The sequence below is a fragment of the Protopterus annectens genome, chromosome 11.part0, assembly GCF_019279795.1.
Source record: "Protopterus annectens isolate FY-2018-M chromosome 11.part0, PAN1.0, whole genome shotgun sequence".
NCBI lineage: Eukaryota > Metazoa > Chordata > Ceratodontiformes > Protopteridae > Protopterus > Protopterus annectens.
Genome location: NC_056745.1, coordinates 1,546,268,868 through 1,546,285,850, shown reverse-complemented (window position 1 = coordinate 1,546,285,850; position 16,983 = coordinate 1,546,268,868). Strand labels below are relative to the sequence as shown.

General features: G+C 43.6%; 1 protein-coding gene across 2 annotated transcripts in view; it reads left to right on the top strand.

The window, feature by feature from the left end:
* FBH1 (F-box DNA helicase 1) overlaps nt 1–16,983 on the top strand; it is a 1,264,666-nt gene that overhangs the window by 443,430 nt on the left and 804,253 nt on the right. The window lies entirely within an intron of this gene.

Here is a 16,983-nt window from a genome sequence, read left to right as displayed (position 1 = left end):
AGAGAGCGAAATTATCCCAAAATGGCCAACTTTTCATGATTATCATACCAATTATGTCCTTGAATTTCTGAGTGTATTTTCTTTCCCAGTGGTTCTAAATATAACACAACTAAAGGGAAAAGAGGACATCCCTGCCTGGTTTCTCTGATCAAACAGAACTTATCAGAGAGGAACACCACCACTTTAATTTTTGTCTCTGATCCGTTAAATATCTCCTGCTTATAATTCTCCAACAGGGAATTCAAACGCTTTCATTGCCCTACCCATAAAATCCCAGCTTACTCTGTCAAATGTTTTTCCTGGATCAAAACCCACCAACAACACTGGTATTTTCTTGCATTCTGCTTCCCTCTGGATTATCATTGTTCTATTAATGTTGTCAAATGTTTGTCTCCCCTCTACAAAACCCTATTGATCCATGTCTGTCAATTTTAGCATCACCATTGCCATTCTTTAAGCCATTATAGACACAAACAATTTAAACTCATGGTTTATAATCAAAACTGGCCTATATAAAGCTGGATCTGATGAGTCTTTACCATCTTTAGATATTACAGCTACCACCACTTTCTTCCAGGATGTTGCTGCTTCTCCTCCTTTTAAAATACTTTTAAACAAATCCTTCTAGATCTTTATCACTTTCTTTCCTCCTAGCTTCCAAACTTCCACAGGAATACCATCTATTCATGGAGATCTTCCTATAGATTGGTTATAATCTTGACATATTTAATTCTTCCATAAACATTTCCATTTCTACTTTTTCTTGATTTCCACATTTCTCTGCTTTATACAGATTTTCATAAAATTTCTGAAATGTGTCTAATACCTGTACAAGTTCTCTGGTTATTTTCCATGTTATAGGCCCCCTAAGCTTGGCAACAACCCTTTCTCCTTTCTGTTGCTTGCACTGTTGTGCAAAAAGCTTTTGTGTGATGGAGTTATCAAAAAAAAAAATTGCTTAACAGCAATCTTTCTAAAGTCATGCAATCTTTCTAAAGTCATGCATATTATCAAGGTAGTCCTTTATTTTCTTTTTAACATTCTGGAGTTGCACCTCTTCTTGTTCTGTGATATTCCTCCTATTCTGCAATACTTTAACCTTTGTCAGTACCTCGAAATAATTCTTGCTACTTCTTAACCATATGTCTTTTTCTTTTGTCCACTCTATTTTTATACTCCATTCTAATTTTATCCCACTCCATAGGGGTCTGCTTCTAAATTTTGAACTTTCAAAACTTCGAATTGCTTATGGTCGAGACCATAAGATCGAAGTTTTAAAAGTTTAAACTGTTTAAATGGAGATTGCCATACAGTGTGGAACGGTATATTTACTGTTTTGCTTGCTGTAGTGCGATCTCAGACTTGGTATATTTTATTAGCGGGGGGGGGGGGGCGCAGGGGGGCTTGCTCCTCTACAGAAATCTTAAAAAAAGATTTTTTGTTCTTATTTTTTATTTTTAATTTGAATTTCAGACTTTCAAAACTTCGATCTTATGGTCTTGGCCAAAAGCAAGCTGAGTTTTTGAAAGTTTGAAATTTAGTAGACCCTTCCCTAGCTATATTTTCAGAAGAAATTTCCATCTTCCCTAACAACTCCCGAATAATTTCCACTACCCATTCCTTAAATTCCTCTCTATTTAACAGGTAAGTGAGGAAATGGCAGTGTCTAATTTTTTATTTCATTATTTCTGCCTTTTTTTTATTGCATGATCTGAAATAGTTACTTGATGCTTTTCAAAACTTTCAGTTAAATACATGTTTCTTCAAACTGTAATTTTGTCTAACCTAGCACAGTTTTTGTACTTTGAGGAATAATATGTAAATTCTGTCCAAACTCATACTACTGAATTCACATCTTCCATATGGGATATTTTTGTAAATTTGTTCAAAAATCTACTCACGTTTATTATATTTTACCTTCTAGGCCTCCCAAATGCATCCTTACTGTTGCAAATCAAATTTCAGCTTCCCTCCTGTAAGTAATGTTCCCAGCTGAAAACTGATTTCTCTCAGAATTTTCTTAATCTCTAGTGTAGCAACTTTAGATGGAATATAAATACATGTCAATGTAATTCTTCTCACTTGCCAGTAGCTCCTTAGTACTACAAATCTACCATTTTATCTTATTTCCTCCCCAGTTCTATCTCTGTTGAAGCTCCTCTTGCAATTAATATAAGTACTCCACTTTTCCTTTGTCCCAGATATTCAGCTGAATAGCTATTCTGGAATCCTTTCTTTATCAAATTCACACGCTCATTTCTTTCCAAATGTCTCTGCTGTAGCACAGCTGTTTGCGATCTGCATTTTTTAAAAATGTAGTCCACTACTCTTTCTTTTTTGTATACATCTGTGAGACCATCCATCCATACTCAACCCCTTTTCACATTTTTGCAAATGGGGTAGGGGTGTCACTTCAACAGTGACAATCATTTAGAGCCAACGTTTACACTGCCAGGTGGCTAGCCTTGCCGCAGCAACTCATCCATAGCACACTCTCGCACACACCTAGGGCCAATTTAGTGTTCAGTCCACCTGCTGCATGTCTTTGGAATTTTCACTTTTCACGATAATATGGAAGGTGTTTTCATTATGGTAAGGAGTAATTATTCCCATCTGTTAAGTATAACAGCTTTTTTTTTAAATGTATAGTTTCAGCTTTTGTGTTACTTGCTTACACTAATGTTTGGCAGGTTGATCATTTATACATTTGTTACTTGTCATATCCATTTGAACCTATGTTACATCTTACAAGACTTTTTGTTTTAATGAAAACCCTCAAAGAAAAAAATACACTCCCAGAACTTATTAACTTAATACAAACATACAAAACTATGTACATTTTCAAATAATTACATTTAACCCTCCTAATAGGAACAGTTGTCCCAGAGTGACACCCCCACTCACAGGCTTAAATTAACCTGTAATGAAAGTTATCCATGAATTAACCAATAATGAAGGTTATCCATACTAAGTGCCTGTGTTTCTACTTACACCAAGTGTTGCCTGTTTTTATCTTATCTTTATTCCTCTCCCAGATGTGGGAAACGACTTGAATGCTTTCAGAAAATGTTATCTCATAGCCATTGAAAGAATGTCTTCACTGTTTTTATAGGCCTTATCAGCTTGTCTTCATAGAAACACTAGAAGCAGATACACAGTTTGCCTTCTACTACATGCTTCTCATGTTGCACAGTGTGAACATTTTTTTGCTAGAGGAAAACTTTTCATTATATTCAGTGTTCTTTTATTTATTTACTTCTCCCTAAAATTTCCTATTAGATCAAGCCAAAGGCCTCAATCCAGTCATTCCCCAAGCAAAAGTGAGAAAACGCATATCAGTTTTACTTATATCATGCTCTTTTGTACAGGCTTTCTTCTGTTTTTACATTGTAATGCTTACATCTCTTAAAACTGAACAAGAAGAAAGAAAGAAGGAAAAAATAGGGGCACCTGTTTACTTTAGTACACACAAAAATAACTTAAAAAGTTTTACCTCATAGCATGCAGTATTAAGAACAAAATTTGTTTTACTTAGTTACATCTTTCATTCCTCTTCCCCCTTCTTAAAGTTCTTCCAAACATTAATGACATGAAGTAGGGCATATGCTTTAGAGTCCCCTACAAGTTTTACAAAGTCAAAAATGTCCAATATTTGCAAGTGTTCTTGTTCTGTCATATTTCTCACACACAAGTGGTACTTTTTAATCGCACATTTATTCATTAATTTCTGAGTTACTAGTTTTATTTTGTTGATCTCCATCTCTCAAATCCAGTCTCTGGTTCATTTCCAACATACTGCTGGTTCTTCTAGTCAGTTCCTGTGCTTTTTTGAGTCTCTCAAGCATTTTCCTTTGGAACATTGGAAAAGGTTTCACTGGCATAGTCTCATCAGAAGTTCAAAAAGCTATAGCTGATGAAAGCGGTAACAATATTTTTCATAATTTTTCGTGGTCTTTTTATACCAGGTGTGATTTCATTTTTCATCTGAATATCTGTTTAAAGCTTCTTCCATTTTTTTCCGGCCTTTTGTTGTTTGAGTTTATATACTCCTTCAATATTTCATTTATTTTAGTAAACGCTTAGCACATTTGACTTATTTTTTTTCCTCTAGATTACTGGAAGTCATGTCTTGTGCCATATCTGAAACTTGAACTACTTTTTGCTGAACACTCACAGGATTATTCCCAGCAAGTGTTTTATCCTCACCATAGACCCTCCTATATTGTAGAGAAGGACAAGGCGCTCTATTCGACCTTACCAGCCAGTCAGTAAAACCGTTCACTCTACCTATCCAGGCATGTCCAAAGGGCAGTTTCAGGTATACTCTCCAGTCCAACTGGTGAATCTGGGCATTTTGAAGCAATGTTACAATAGCCTCATGTACACAGACAACCCTCTCCTCCTTCCACCAAACACTAATACATGTGAGAGATGAAATTATACAGCCAAACTAGAGGCTAAGCTCTCTCAACCCAAGACTGGACCAGGCAGTCAAGAGGAGAAGGGAATTACTTGCATCACATCACCAGTCTCACATAGACCTATGAAACCAGCACCAGCAAAAAACACACATAAATACACAAAAACGTACTCGGAGGCTCTAAATAAAAATCTGCAAAAGCAACAGAGACCTCCAGAGCAGACATCCAAGCAACTTCCACCCCCATCACAAACCATGAAACACATACTTCACAAAACCAGTGTGCCACACAATCACAGCCCTTAAGGCAAAATAACATACCCAACACACTAGTAATAGGTGGCTCTATAGTCAGGCACACTGACGTCCCACTCACTAGGCTAAACAAGGAGAAGGTTACTGTTAGCTGCCTGTCGGGTGCTAGGATCCGCTACATAACACAAGCATTCAGGTCACTCCAGAACAAGTACAAATATGACTCTGTCATTGTCCATGTTGGTGCGAATGACCTGAGCCGTACCTCCCTGGACTACATGAAAAGAGACATGGAGGAGCTCTCTGATCATGTCGCCCAGGCAGGTATGACTATGACCCTGAGTAGCATCCTGCCCTCACCAAGAATGATACCACGGTATAGAGAAAAAAATGATCAGTTTCAACAATTGGCTTAGCATCTGGTATCATTCAGAGGGGATCCCAGTGTCTGTCAGCCTGGGATGACATGCTCAACAAGCCACGCTGCTTTGCTATAGAGACAGCTTGCACCTGTCACCCTTAGGCTTTTGAATACTGGCCAAGGCTCTTGCCACCCCTTTAGTGCCTTTTTTAGGCAAGGCTCAAAAGACAAATCCACCACCGTAAATAGCACAAGTAACAAAAAACTGAGGGCAATGCTACTCAATGCCAGAAGTCTAAACCTCAAAATGCACGCACTCAAGGCACTCCTCAGTATGGAGAAAATTGATATGTGTGCAGTAACAGAAACCTGGTTTAAGTCTCCAGAGAGCACTCTAGCACTACCAGGCTACAACTCATACCATACATTTCGGCCACAAAACCTTGACCGAAATACAAAAGGCGGGGGAGTATCCATATTCATCAAGGATACCCACACCTCCAGGTTAGTAGCACAGCACGATGCTTCAGAGATCATTCACATGCAATTAACAACAGGCAAAACTGCTATTCAAATTATAGCTTGCTACAGATCACCCACCATGTTCCAGGACCCCCACTCCACATTCCTGGAAACACTGGGAAATATAAAGGTCCTACCAAAACACCCTGATATTGGGTGATTTCAATTACCTAAACATTAACTGGGAGAACTACTCAAGTACAAACTCCCTTGCCTAACATGTCCTAGAATTTATAAACTCATACGCCCTGGATCAATTGGTCAACACCCCCACCAGAGGTGACAACATATTGGACCTGGTCAGCACCAACATGGGCGACCGGTGTACCACACCAGAAATCAACCCCTTGTTGGTTAGATCTGACCATAAACTAATCACTCTGGATATCCACATTCTGCCACCACCCCCGGTCAAAGAAACCACCGTGAAAAACTTTTCAAAAGCAAACTTCACATTACTTAAGACCGAGATGGGAAGTTTCAAAGCCCCCATGCTAAAGGATAACGCTGTCCAAGCTACAAAATCCTTTACTAATGCACTCTACGGGCACCTACAAGAATGCATGGATTGTGCTATCCCAAACAAAACCAACACTCACTCCTCCAAAACAAGGAAACCCGTCTCGTGGACCCCTGCCATAAGCAAGCTATACAATAGAAGGAGGAAACTAGTACAGAAAAGAGTAAAATCCCAAGAAGGGAAGACATCCCCGCTCAGTATCAGCAAGAAACTACGTTCCCTCAAAATCATCCAAGGCTAGCTTCGAAAGAAAAATTGCCATGGACAGCAGAGATAACCACAAGGCATTCTTTAACTATGTCAAGAATCTAAGTGGCAATTCTCAGATCTGCTCAGAGTTAGTGCAGAATGGCACAAAATACACTGAACCGACCGATATAGTCAACATCCTGGCAGACAAGTTCAGTGCAAACTTTACCCCCCTCTCACCCCCAAAAGGGCCCATAACTATACCAGAAGAATGTAGTGCCCCTGAAATCACAGACACTCAGGTTAAAACACCCCTCTACAAAGCCAAAAACACAGCATCAATGGGACTGGACGATGTCCCAGGCTGCGTCCTACACAAGCTCAAAGATGAACAAACACCTCACCTAAACACACTGTTTAAACTCAGCCTCTCCACAGGCTACGTGCCCACAGAGTGGCACACAGCAATGGTTATTCCTGTCCACAAAGGTGGAGCCACAACGGACCCTGGGAACTATCGCCCTATAAGCCTGACTAGCTTGGTCTGTAAAGCTATGGAGTGCCTCATCATGGATCTCATTAACAGAGACGTAGGAAACCTACAAACACTGGGCCCTACCCAGTTTGGCTTTGTTAAGGGCAGATCATGCCTCCTAAACCTGGTGGACTTCTTTGAGACAGTTACCAAGGCTATAGAGGAGGGAAAGGTGGTCCACACAACCTACCTAGACCTCGCAAAGGCCTTCGACAACATTCCCCACTCAGGTATTATAGACAAGCTCACCAGCCTGAACATAAACCCCTATGTCACGAGATGGGTTGCCAACTGGCTCACGGACAGAACCCACATGGTTAAGAGTTGCGGGAGCTAGGTCTGACTCTAAACCGGTTACAAGTGGCATTCCCCAGGGCTCAGTCCTAGGACCCCTCCTGTTTGGCATATACTTCTCAGAGGTACAGGCAAGCACAGGAGGACTATGGCTGACTAAGTTCGCAGATGACTGTAAACTAGGGACTATAATTGACTCTCCGGCTGACACAAACATCCTCCAAAAGGGTCTCACTGAGACAGATACCTGGTGTCAAAACCATGGCCTCAAGCTAAATGCCAAAAAGTGCATAGTTATCCCCTTTGGAAAAAACAAAGTACCCACAAACTACCACATAGGTGGTAGCCCCGTAAATACGGAAGACGTAATAAGGGATCTGAGGACCCAAGTAGATAATAACCTCTCCTTTGATAATCACATTGCGAAAGTGGTTAGAAAACCCTTCTATATGGCCAACCTAATCACAAAAGGGTTTACATGCAGATCGAAAGATATCATTGGGCCCCTCTACGCATCACTCATCAGACCCATCATAAAGTACAGTGCCCCATTTGGGATGTACTGTACAAGACACCTGCAACAACTGGAAAGACCACAGAAGTACCTCACCAAGAGGATCACTGGCCTCAAGCAGATGCCCTATGCAGCTCGACTGAAGAAACTCCAGCTGTACTCTGTTGCATACCACCTACTCAGAGGTGATCTCTGCCTGACGTACAAGGCCATGTCCAACCCAGAATTGATGAACATGCTCCACCTAAAGAAAACCATATCCCCTCAAGCCACACGCTCCAGGGATCAAAACCTCACCACAACAATAAATAGGACGTGCTGGAGGGATAGATTCCTGTCCCAGAGACTTCCCATGCTCTGGAACAAGATTCCAATCTACATTAGGCAGAGCTCCTTGCTAACCCTTTTCAAGAGAAACCTTGATGAGTGGATGGGAAACAGAAAGTTTATCCCAGGAATCACTTCAATAGCTCTGCTGGACAGAGGTACAGGGAACTAATCTAAAAGGGCAGCAAAAGTCAGCACATTCCGACTAGGCTTATAAATGCCTTCAGGCAGATAGCCTAGTACCTACCTATGAACCTTTTATGATTTATTTTCTTTCAGGTTCTCCGAATTTCTTTTTTGCTGGCATCCAGCTAGTGCAAGTACTAAGCATTAACTAAAATTTACCCAGAAAGGCAAATCACCTTTCTGAGTTTCTGTTTTCACACTAGGAGAGCCGAAATTAAGCTGTTACTCATTATACTGCTGTCTTGGAAGCCAACGACCTCAGATTCCTGTACTATGGCTTCAGTAGTCCAGTCAGTCAATTTGAGGGGTTCAGTGTTCTTGAAACAAGAATCATAGCAAGGGATGCATCAGAATTAAGGAGGTGATGACAGTGATCCTGACCCTTTGTGGCTTTCAAACCAATTTGGGGGTCAGGGGTCTTATATCTGATAACAAGCAGCACTCCATTGATGTGGTATATAAAGTGTGTGAGGTTGGACCCATTCATTTCTTCTGTGCTGACCACCTATGCAGGCATTGGCTTAGAATTTCACTTGACACTCAGGACTTTGCACATCCCGTCTCAACAGAATACCTTAGTGGATCAATTAAGAGGTTACCTGTGGAGCAACATGAATGGATATTTGAAAGGGACATGCTTCTAGACATTAGTCAGTGATGGAATGTACCAAAAATGCCTCTCTTTTGCTTCTGTGAGCAACAGGCAGTTTCATAGTTTAGTACTAGGCTATCTGCCCTGGGGCATTTGTAAGCCTAGCCATAGTGATGTGGCTTTTTGCCACCCCATGAAATGGTACAAAAATGTACAGAATAAATTTAGAATGATGTGCCTCTGTCTAGTAGTGACACAATGAAGGTCCCCTTATATAATAGAATTAGTTTACTGTGCCCCTGCCTAGCAATGACACAGATGTGACCCCTGGGGTAAACTTATGATCTCCTATCCACTCAAGATGAGAAAATTCTGCTGTAGACTGTCTTTCTTTGAGGCTTGGACAGAATGCTTTGTCCTTCATTCAGGTAATTGTATTGCATTGTATATTTACAGTCCAATTCCACTTGCCTGAAGGGTGAGTCAGAAAGCAATGCTGAGAATTCTTGTAATAACCTTCTTGTAGTTGAGGTTGCTTTGGCTCTTCCTGTTGATGCAGGATGCAGATAGCAGTGGAAAAGCTGGAAGCTCTGCCTCGGAAGGCCTAGGCATGTGAACCTCTTGACACAACTCAAGAGGTTCTTGCGGCACCCAAATCTGAAGCCACTCAGATTGACAGTGTGGATTATTTGACTAGGTACCTTTTTCAGAGGATATACAAAAAAGCTATGAAGGAAGCTAGAAGGTACAATACTAAGAAGTCCTTTGTAACATGTCTTGTGAAACTTATCAGGAAAGGTCAGATTCCAAATCTCAGTCCACAGACTTTGAAAGCTTCCCATATCATTGCAGCTAATTGGAGAGTTCAAAACATTTTTTGCATAGTGCAGGCCTCCTGTCTCTACTATGTGACTGTGGCAGCACCACCCATACTTATAAGGTGATGTTCTGTGTAATGGCTGCACAGCACTGAGGAAAAGATTCCAAAAACAGTGCGCAGAAGTTTTACACTATCATTTTTTCACTGATCAATGAATGAGCAAGTGATTCTTCAGGATCGTCTGCAGTGAAGATATAAAGAGAAGCTCTTGCTTAGCCAAATAGGAGAGATACGCTTTCTGTCTCCAAAGAATGAATCGTATGTCCAGAGTACCTTTGGCAGTACCTATTGGACCTTTTTCCAAAGGGATTACCTTTTGTCATCATTTTCAACCAGCCCTATCTGTGTCTCCCCCAGCCTCATTTTTATTAGTGAAATAATTTTTTACAGGTGTTGTCATGGGACTTGACTTTTGTATTGGAAAAGTTAACTCAGACATCCTTTCAGCAAACTGCCACTTCCTGTCAAATGTCTGACTGGGAAATTAGCTTTTTTTCTGGCTGTCATAACAGCTAAGGAGACTGTCTAAATTTCAGGCACTTGTGTGTAAGGAGAGATTTTCAGCCTTTCCAAGACGATAGTATCAGATCTGATGCTATCCATGTCATTATTCATCACTGATGGGTCTTGGATCCAACCTCTGATCTGAGCCATCAACTGAAGGCCAGATCCAGAGCTCAAGCTCCTCCCTTTCCCATAACCCCTTGCTGACCCACAATCCCCAGATCTTGTTTGCCTCGGATTCGCTAAGGACTTGTATCTTGCAGCTCAGGCTTCCTTGATTCAGATAAGTTAGTTTAACCCTTTTTTCTTTGGGTTTTTCTTTCTCTTTTTATAGCTTTTAGTGTGCTTTCTTCCTCTGCCTTTTACTGCTTAGTTAGATTAGATTTCCTCCCCTCCCGGTAGCGTTCTAAGTTTTTTCTCGTGGGTTCCTGCCTTTTCCTTCCCGAGTCTGTTGGTAGTTTCTGATGGGGGTTCTTGCTTTAGCTCTGGTGTTGTTTTGTGCATGTGTGTGGGTGTGTGTATCTGTGTGTGTGTAAGAGACTGTTACCATATCTGAGAAACCTTCTGCTTTAAAAGATGCTCCTTGTGCGGTTGGAAGATGCCCCATTTCGACTCGCATGAGGAGTGTGTCTGTTGCTAGGAGAGAGTCATCTGGAGATTGAATGCGACATTTTTGCCACATTCAACCCAAGGGCTCGCATAGATCACAGAAATAAGCTTCTGCTTAAGGGGCTTGCTAAAGGTGGTTCTCTAGCCTCTGGTTCCCCCCTCTATGACCCCTTCCAATCCTAAAAGGAAGATGACTTCCTCTTCCAAGGATTCTTCTTCCAAAAAGCCGATGCTCTCGGATCGCAGATCCCTAGATTCAAGTCCAGCCTCTTTGGCTTCAGATCTGGGCTCTTCTGCGCTGAGAGCCTCTGATCATTTTGTCAGATCAGAGTCCTTAGAGTCCCGGAGGCCCTTGGATCCGACTTGGTGCAGACCAACTTCGTATCCAACCTGTCTGTTGGATTTGTGTATGGCACTGGCTAAACCATCGGATCCATCTGGGTCTTCGGTTCCGATAGTTATATTGGATCCGATAGTTATTGACAGTTCCCTACGAGATCTAGGAGCTCAGATCCAAGACATAGGAGTTGGTCTCCCTCCTGAGACTGCAGGTTATTGACAGGTTCTGTGGCAAGGTCCGGGATATTCTTCTATATCTTCCAAGTCCTCCAGAAGTTTGCTTCTCTCAGATATGGCTAGGATGGTGTGGAGTTTTCTCAAGGCCCAAATTGAGTTGGGCTTGTTAGCATACCTGGCTCAGTTGCTAAGGGAATTTTCTCTCTCGTCAGGACTTCACTCTCCTTTTCCAACCAATCTGGGTTTGGATCACCAGGAGCAAAGCATTCCTTGTGTGAGGCTGACAGTGTCGGGTATACCTTTCTTTCCTGCACTGTCAGGGTCCCTGGTGGGCTGTGTTCCGTTGCCCTCGGGACTGGCTGAGCCTGCTGCTTCCAGGGGGTGGGGTCGGGTCTGGAGTTTTTGGACCATTCTCTCCCTTTGGGATCCTCTATGCTAAACAGCTCGGGACCAATATCATCTGGAAACAGTAGTGCTGTGTTGGGGTCCTTCCTTCCTTCCCAGGCAGCTCTCACTGTGGTGGAGGAGAGGGGGGCTTCGTTTAGCCTGTCAGCCTTTTGGAAGTAGAGAGGACCTTCTCTAGCTAGGCAGTTACCTCTCCTTTGTCTCTAGGTCCTCCCCAGCCCCTTTCGACTTTGGGCTGTGAGCCCTCATCATCCTTCCAGGGTCAGCCCTCCTGTGAGCGCTTTCAGATGGGCATTAATCCTGTTGGGGTCCCTACCTCTTCTAAGTCCTCCCCAGAGCCCACCATGGAGGAGCTTTCTAGCAAGAAGATGTGCAAGAGGAGGCACTTGGTCTCCCCTAGAGAGTCCCTCACTGAGGACGCGGATTTCAAGGAGGAAGATGGGTCCCCCAGACTTCCATCTGAGGAAGTGTTCTTTGGGGACATCCTTGAAATTCTCAAGCAAAGAGGCGGTTGGTCTTCCTCCACCCCATCTTCAGAGGAATCTGTGTTTCTGAAGGTCTTTGGGATGGGACCATTTTCTACCTGGGTGTTCCCCCTGCCAACAAGCTCGTACAGCTCATCACTGACAGGGTGTGGAAGGAGCTGGACACAGTGGAACCAGTCCCTAAAAGGGCTGATAAATTTCTAAGCCCCCCCCCCCGAGGATAAGACCTTTTGGAGTAAAGGTGTCCCCGTTGATGCCATCATGGTGGCCTCAGCTGCTAAAAAGGAGCTCTCTGAACAGAGCTCTATGGTCCAGGTTAGGGGTAACATGGAGTCTTGGGTGACTGACCTCTTTGGAAATCGCATGTTTGCCTCAGCTACATTTGGACTGAGAGCAACCAGTTACATGGCACACTTCACCTAGTTGCAAAGGGCTTTGGTGTTGGAGCTCACCACTTCCTTTTCAGGGTTTCTGCCTCCTGAGAGTCTTAAATTGGTCTCTCCGAAGCTGTCCACTCTAACTTTCCTGGTTAATGCTTTGATAAGGTTGAGCTTCAATGCATCGGAGGCCACCTTGTGAGCGGTAGGCATAGGCATTGCCATTAGATGGCATGCCTGGCTTCGCCTTTCCAAGTTTGCAGAACCCTTTAAGGCGTCCTTCACTAATGCTCCTTTTGACGGGTCAGCCTTGTTTGGTCCCTCCATCAAAGAGACATTGACCTGCAGCGAGCAGGAGGGAAAGACTCCAGCGAGCAGGAGGGAAAGACTCTGTCCGTGGTGGGGATCAAGTTCTCCAGTCCCCAATGATCCTTTTCCAAGAATCAGAAGGGTATTAAGAAACTTTGGTTCAACAGAACTCAGTCCTCCTTCCAGGATGCTCCTCAGGAATCCTCTTCTAGTGGCTGGGGTAAGGGATTCAATGACAGATGCCACCCCAGAGACAGAGTGGAGGCCACAGAACCAGGGCTTCTGAGAACCCTTCTCAGAGAAGCCCACTCAGCACTTCTGAGGCATTGCCCAGCTATCCTGCCCTGGAGGCAGTCGGGGGCTGACTCTCCCTTCACCCACTAGCCTGGACAAGTATCACCTCAGATCACTGGGTGTTAAAGATTATTTCCAGGAGTTACTTCATACCCTTTTTTCAGCCCCCTCCAATTCGAAATTCTCTCCTGAATGCCCCACCGTGCCAAAGAGAGTGGGTCCATCTCAAGGTCAAAGACCATCTTCAAAAAAGAGCAATCCAAGAGCTCCCCACAGGACAACGAGGGTCTGGAACTTACTCTTGCTTCTTTTTAGTGCCCCAAACAAACAGGGACCTGCACCCCAATTTGGACCTCAGCGAACTGAACCTATCAGTCAAGAATTCCAAGTTCTGGATGGTCACTGTTCAGTCCATTCTGCCTCCTCTGCATAAGGATGACTGGATGTGCTCAGTGGATCTCAAGGACGACACGTACTATCATATCAAAATCGACAAATGCTCCAGGAGTTACCTGAGCTTTCAGCTAGGGGCCAATCACTACCAGTTCAGAACCCTGCTCTTTGAACTGACCACAGCCCCCCGGGTGTTATGCATGGCAGTGGTGGCAGCTCATCTCCGACTGCAAGGATTCCAGGTCTTCCCATACCTGGACAATTGGCTCCTCATGGCCCCCATGAGGCATCAGCCTTTTATGGCCACCGACTATACCCTCAACCTCTTTCAGGATCTAGGCGTCATGGTCAGCCTGTCCAAATCCAGTCTTTCCCAGTGTCAGAGCCTAGAGTTTATCGGGGTTCTTCTGGACATGGTGTCAGAGACTGCAGCACTTCCTCTCCACAGAGTTCAAATAATTTGGAGCTAGTTACAGCAGTTGCTGACTCTAGATCTTCGCACAGCCCACTTAATCTTGCAGACACTAGGCTAGATAGTGGTGGCTGTCCAGTTAGTGCCTCTTACTAGATATCACATGTGGGTTCTGCAGTGGATCCTGGCAGTGCAATGGTCAGCACAGTTTCACCCCATGTCCATAACCATCAGGATCTCTGAGGTGTGCAGAAGTCGCTTTGCATGGTAGCTTCAAGCTCAGGATCTCATTGTAGGCAGACCCTTCTGTCTTCTCCAACCCAAGGCCATGGTGACCACAGATGCCTCCCTGTTGGTGTGGGGGGGAACATTTTCAGGGAAGGACAGTTCAAGGCACGTAGTCCCCCATAGAGACCAAATTGCCCATAAACGTCCTGCAGATGAGAGCAGTCCTAATGTTGCAAGCCTTTCAGGATTGAGACTCTCTTGGGACTGTAGCAATTCAAATGGACAACATGGTGGTGGTCTGGTACATCAGCAAGCAGGGGGATCATGGTCTTATCCCCTGTGCAGAGAAGCCTTGAGACTGTGGGAGTGGGTGATGCCTTCCAGGTGCTTTCTTCTTGCAAAGCACATTCCCAGCAGTTCCAACATGTTAGCCGACAAACTCAGCAGTTCTATCCTGAGTTCTCACAAGTGGTTCCTGAACCCATCTGTCAGTGGCATGTTGGATATTCAACTGTTGGGGTCTTCCTTGTTGCAATCTTTTTGCCTCCCCGATCAACCTAATTGCAGCAATTACTTTGCCCTGATCCCACCAATGGGGGAGTCACCCAGAGATGCTCTGGTTCACGATTGGCTATCGGGACTTCAATATGCTTAGCCCCCAATTCCCCTCATTCCCATGGTCTTGCAGAAAACCCATTGCCTGAAGACACCTCTCATCCTCATTGCCCCCTTTTGGCATCATCAGGCATGTTCTCTCTGCTTTGGTCTCTTCTGAAATATCTGCCCTGGATATTGGATCCTACCCGGTATCTCATTTCCCACCCTTGGGAGCTTCCTCTTCCCAGTCTCCAGTCTCTTTGTCTAACCACATGGTTCTTCCAGTTCCAGTGATTCTTTCCCAGTCCAGGCTTCCCACTCCAGTTAAGAGTATTATCTGAGCCTCTCAGAAACCATCTACCAAGAAGGTGTATTCCAGTAAATGGAAGAGATTTTCTATTTGGGCCAGACAACACAATCTAGATGCTTTTTCAGCCCCTATTCCTGACATTTTGTTGTTCTTGGCCTCTCTTTTTCATGAAGGGGCTAGTTTCTCCATGATTAAACTTCAGTTGGCGGCCATCTCTAATTTCCATTTAAAAGAAAGTCCCACCTTTTCTTCCAGACTATGCAAGGCCTTTCTCAAAGGGGCCTTTCTCCTCAGACCTCCTATCAAAATCCCTCCCTACCATGGGATCTAACTCTGGTGTTGCAGTCTTTGACACAAAAGCACTTCGAGCATGCAGCATCTTTTGATCTTAAATTCCTGTCCTGGAGGACGGCCTTCTTGGTGGCTGTTACTTCTGCCAGGAGAGTTTGAGTTGCAGGCTCTCAGCATTAAGCCCCTTTCATAGTCTTCCACAAGGATACGGTGTCTGTCAGGACTAATCCTTCGTTCATCCCAAAGATAGCTTCAGAGACCAATCTTAACCAATCTGTTCAGCTTCCTGTGTTCTTCCCCAATTACTCTAATAAAGGGGACCATATGTTGCATTGTTTGCATGTCCATAGACACCTACATTTTTACCTTTTTACCTTAAGAGGACTGAAGAATTTCGGAAGTCATATCAGCTCTTTGTAGCCTTCTGTCAGGCCAGAAAATGTCTGACAGTTACCAAGGTATCAGTTTCCTGTTGGATCACCAGCTGTATTTCCTACATTTACGGTAGCAGGCACATGAAATTTTCCAGACCAGTTAAAGCTCACTCTACAAGGTCAGTAGCCACATCTTCTGCTTTCTTGGCTAAATTTTCTTTTAATGAGATTTGCACTGCTGCTACTTGGTTTAATCCCCACACCTTTGTTACACATTATAAGTTGGATTTGGGGTCTAGGAACAGGGCTTCCTTTGGTTCCTCTGTGCTCCGGCATATGCTTCCCTGAGGCCTCCCAGGGTTCATAGTAGCTGGGGACTCTGACCCATCCCTGATGAATAATGACACAGATAGCATCAGATAAAGAGTTATGTACTTTCCATAACTTGGAATCTGTGCTATCCAGTGTCGTTATTCATCACGTTTCCACCCTCCTTTCCCCTCCCTTATGGAGATTTGGCAGATATGGAGGCATGTCTTCCTTTGAGGTGTTTTCAGTTTTACAGGCAGTCTAGACTGCTTTTTCTCTATCCAGCAAACTCGATCTGAGGATTGATGGGTAGCAAGGGATTATGGGAAGGGGAGGAGCTTGAGCTCTGGATCTGTAATTCATTTGCCGGCTTGGATCTGAGTTCAGATCCAAGACCCATCCTTGATGATTAGTGACACTGGATAGCACAGATTCCAAGTTATGTCAAGTACATAACTAGTTTTTATATACAAACCCTTCCTTTATGACTAAAGCTGCGTTAGCTTTAAACCATCCTGTCCTATTGTCAACCTTCTTTCCTAATCCCCAAAAACAGGAGAGAATGGATCTTACATTCCCTGGGTGTTTACAGACAATTCTGTGTATAACCAAGGTCATAAGGCAAGCTATCATCTTTTTCTTTTCTTTGCTACTAAAAAGGAAGGAACTCCTGTTTCTAGGCAGATAATTTCCAAATGGCTGTCTCCCTGCATTATGTTTTACTACTCTGCCTATGGAAAGACCCTGTAAGAGAATGTCGGGTCACATTCTGACAGGACTGTAGCTACTGCTTCAGCCAGTATTAGAATGGTAGATACTCAGTCAATTCTGGAGGCAGCTACTTAGTTTTTTTCAGACCTTCTTCTAAGCATTATAGAGTGGGCATCTTGTCTAGGGACTGGGTGTTTTTTTTTTCCACTGCTGTCCTGAAGGGCATTCTGCAGCCTGACTCAGGACAATGACTGGCTTCCCAGT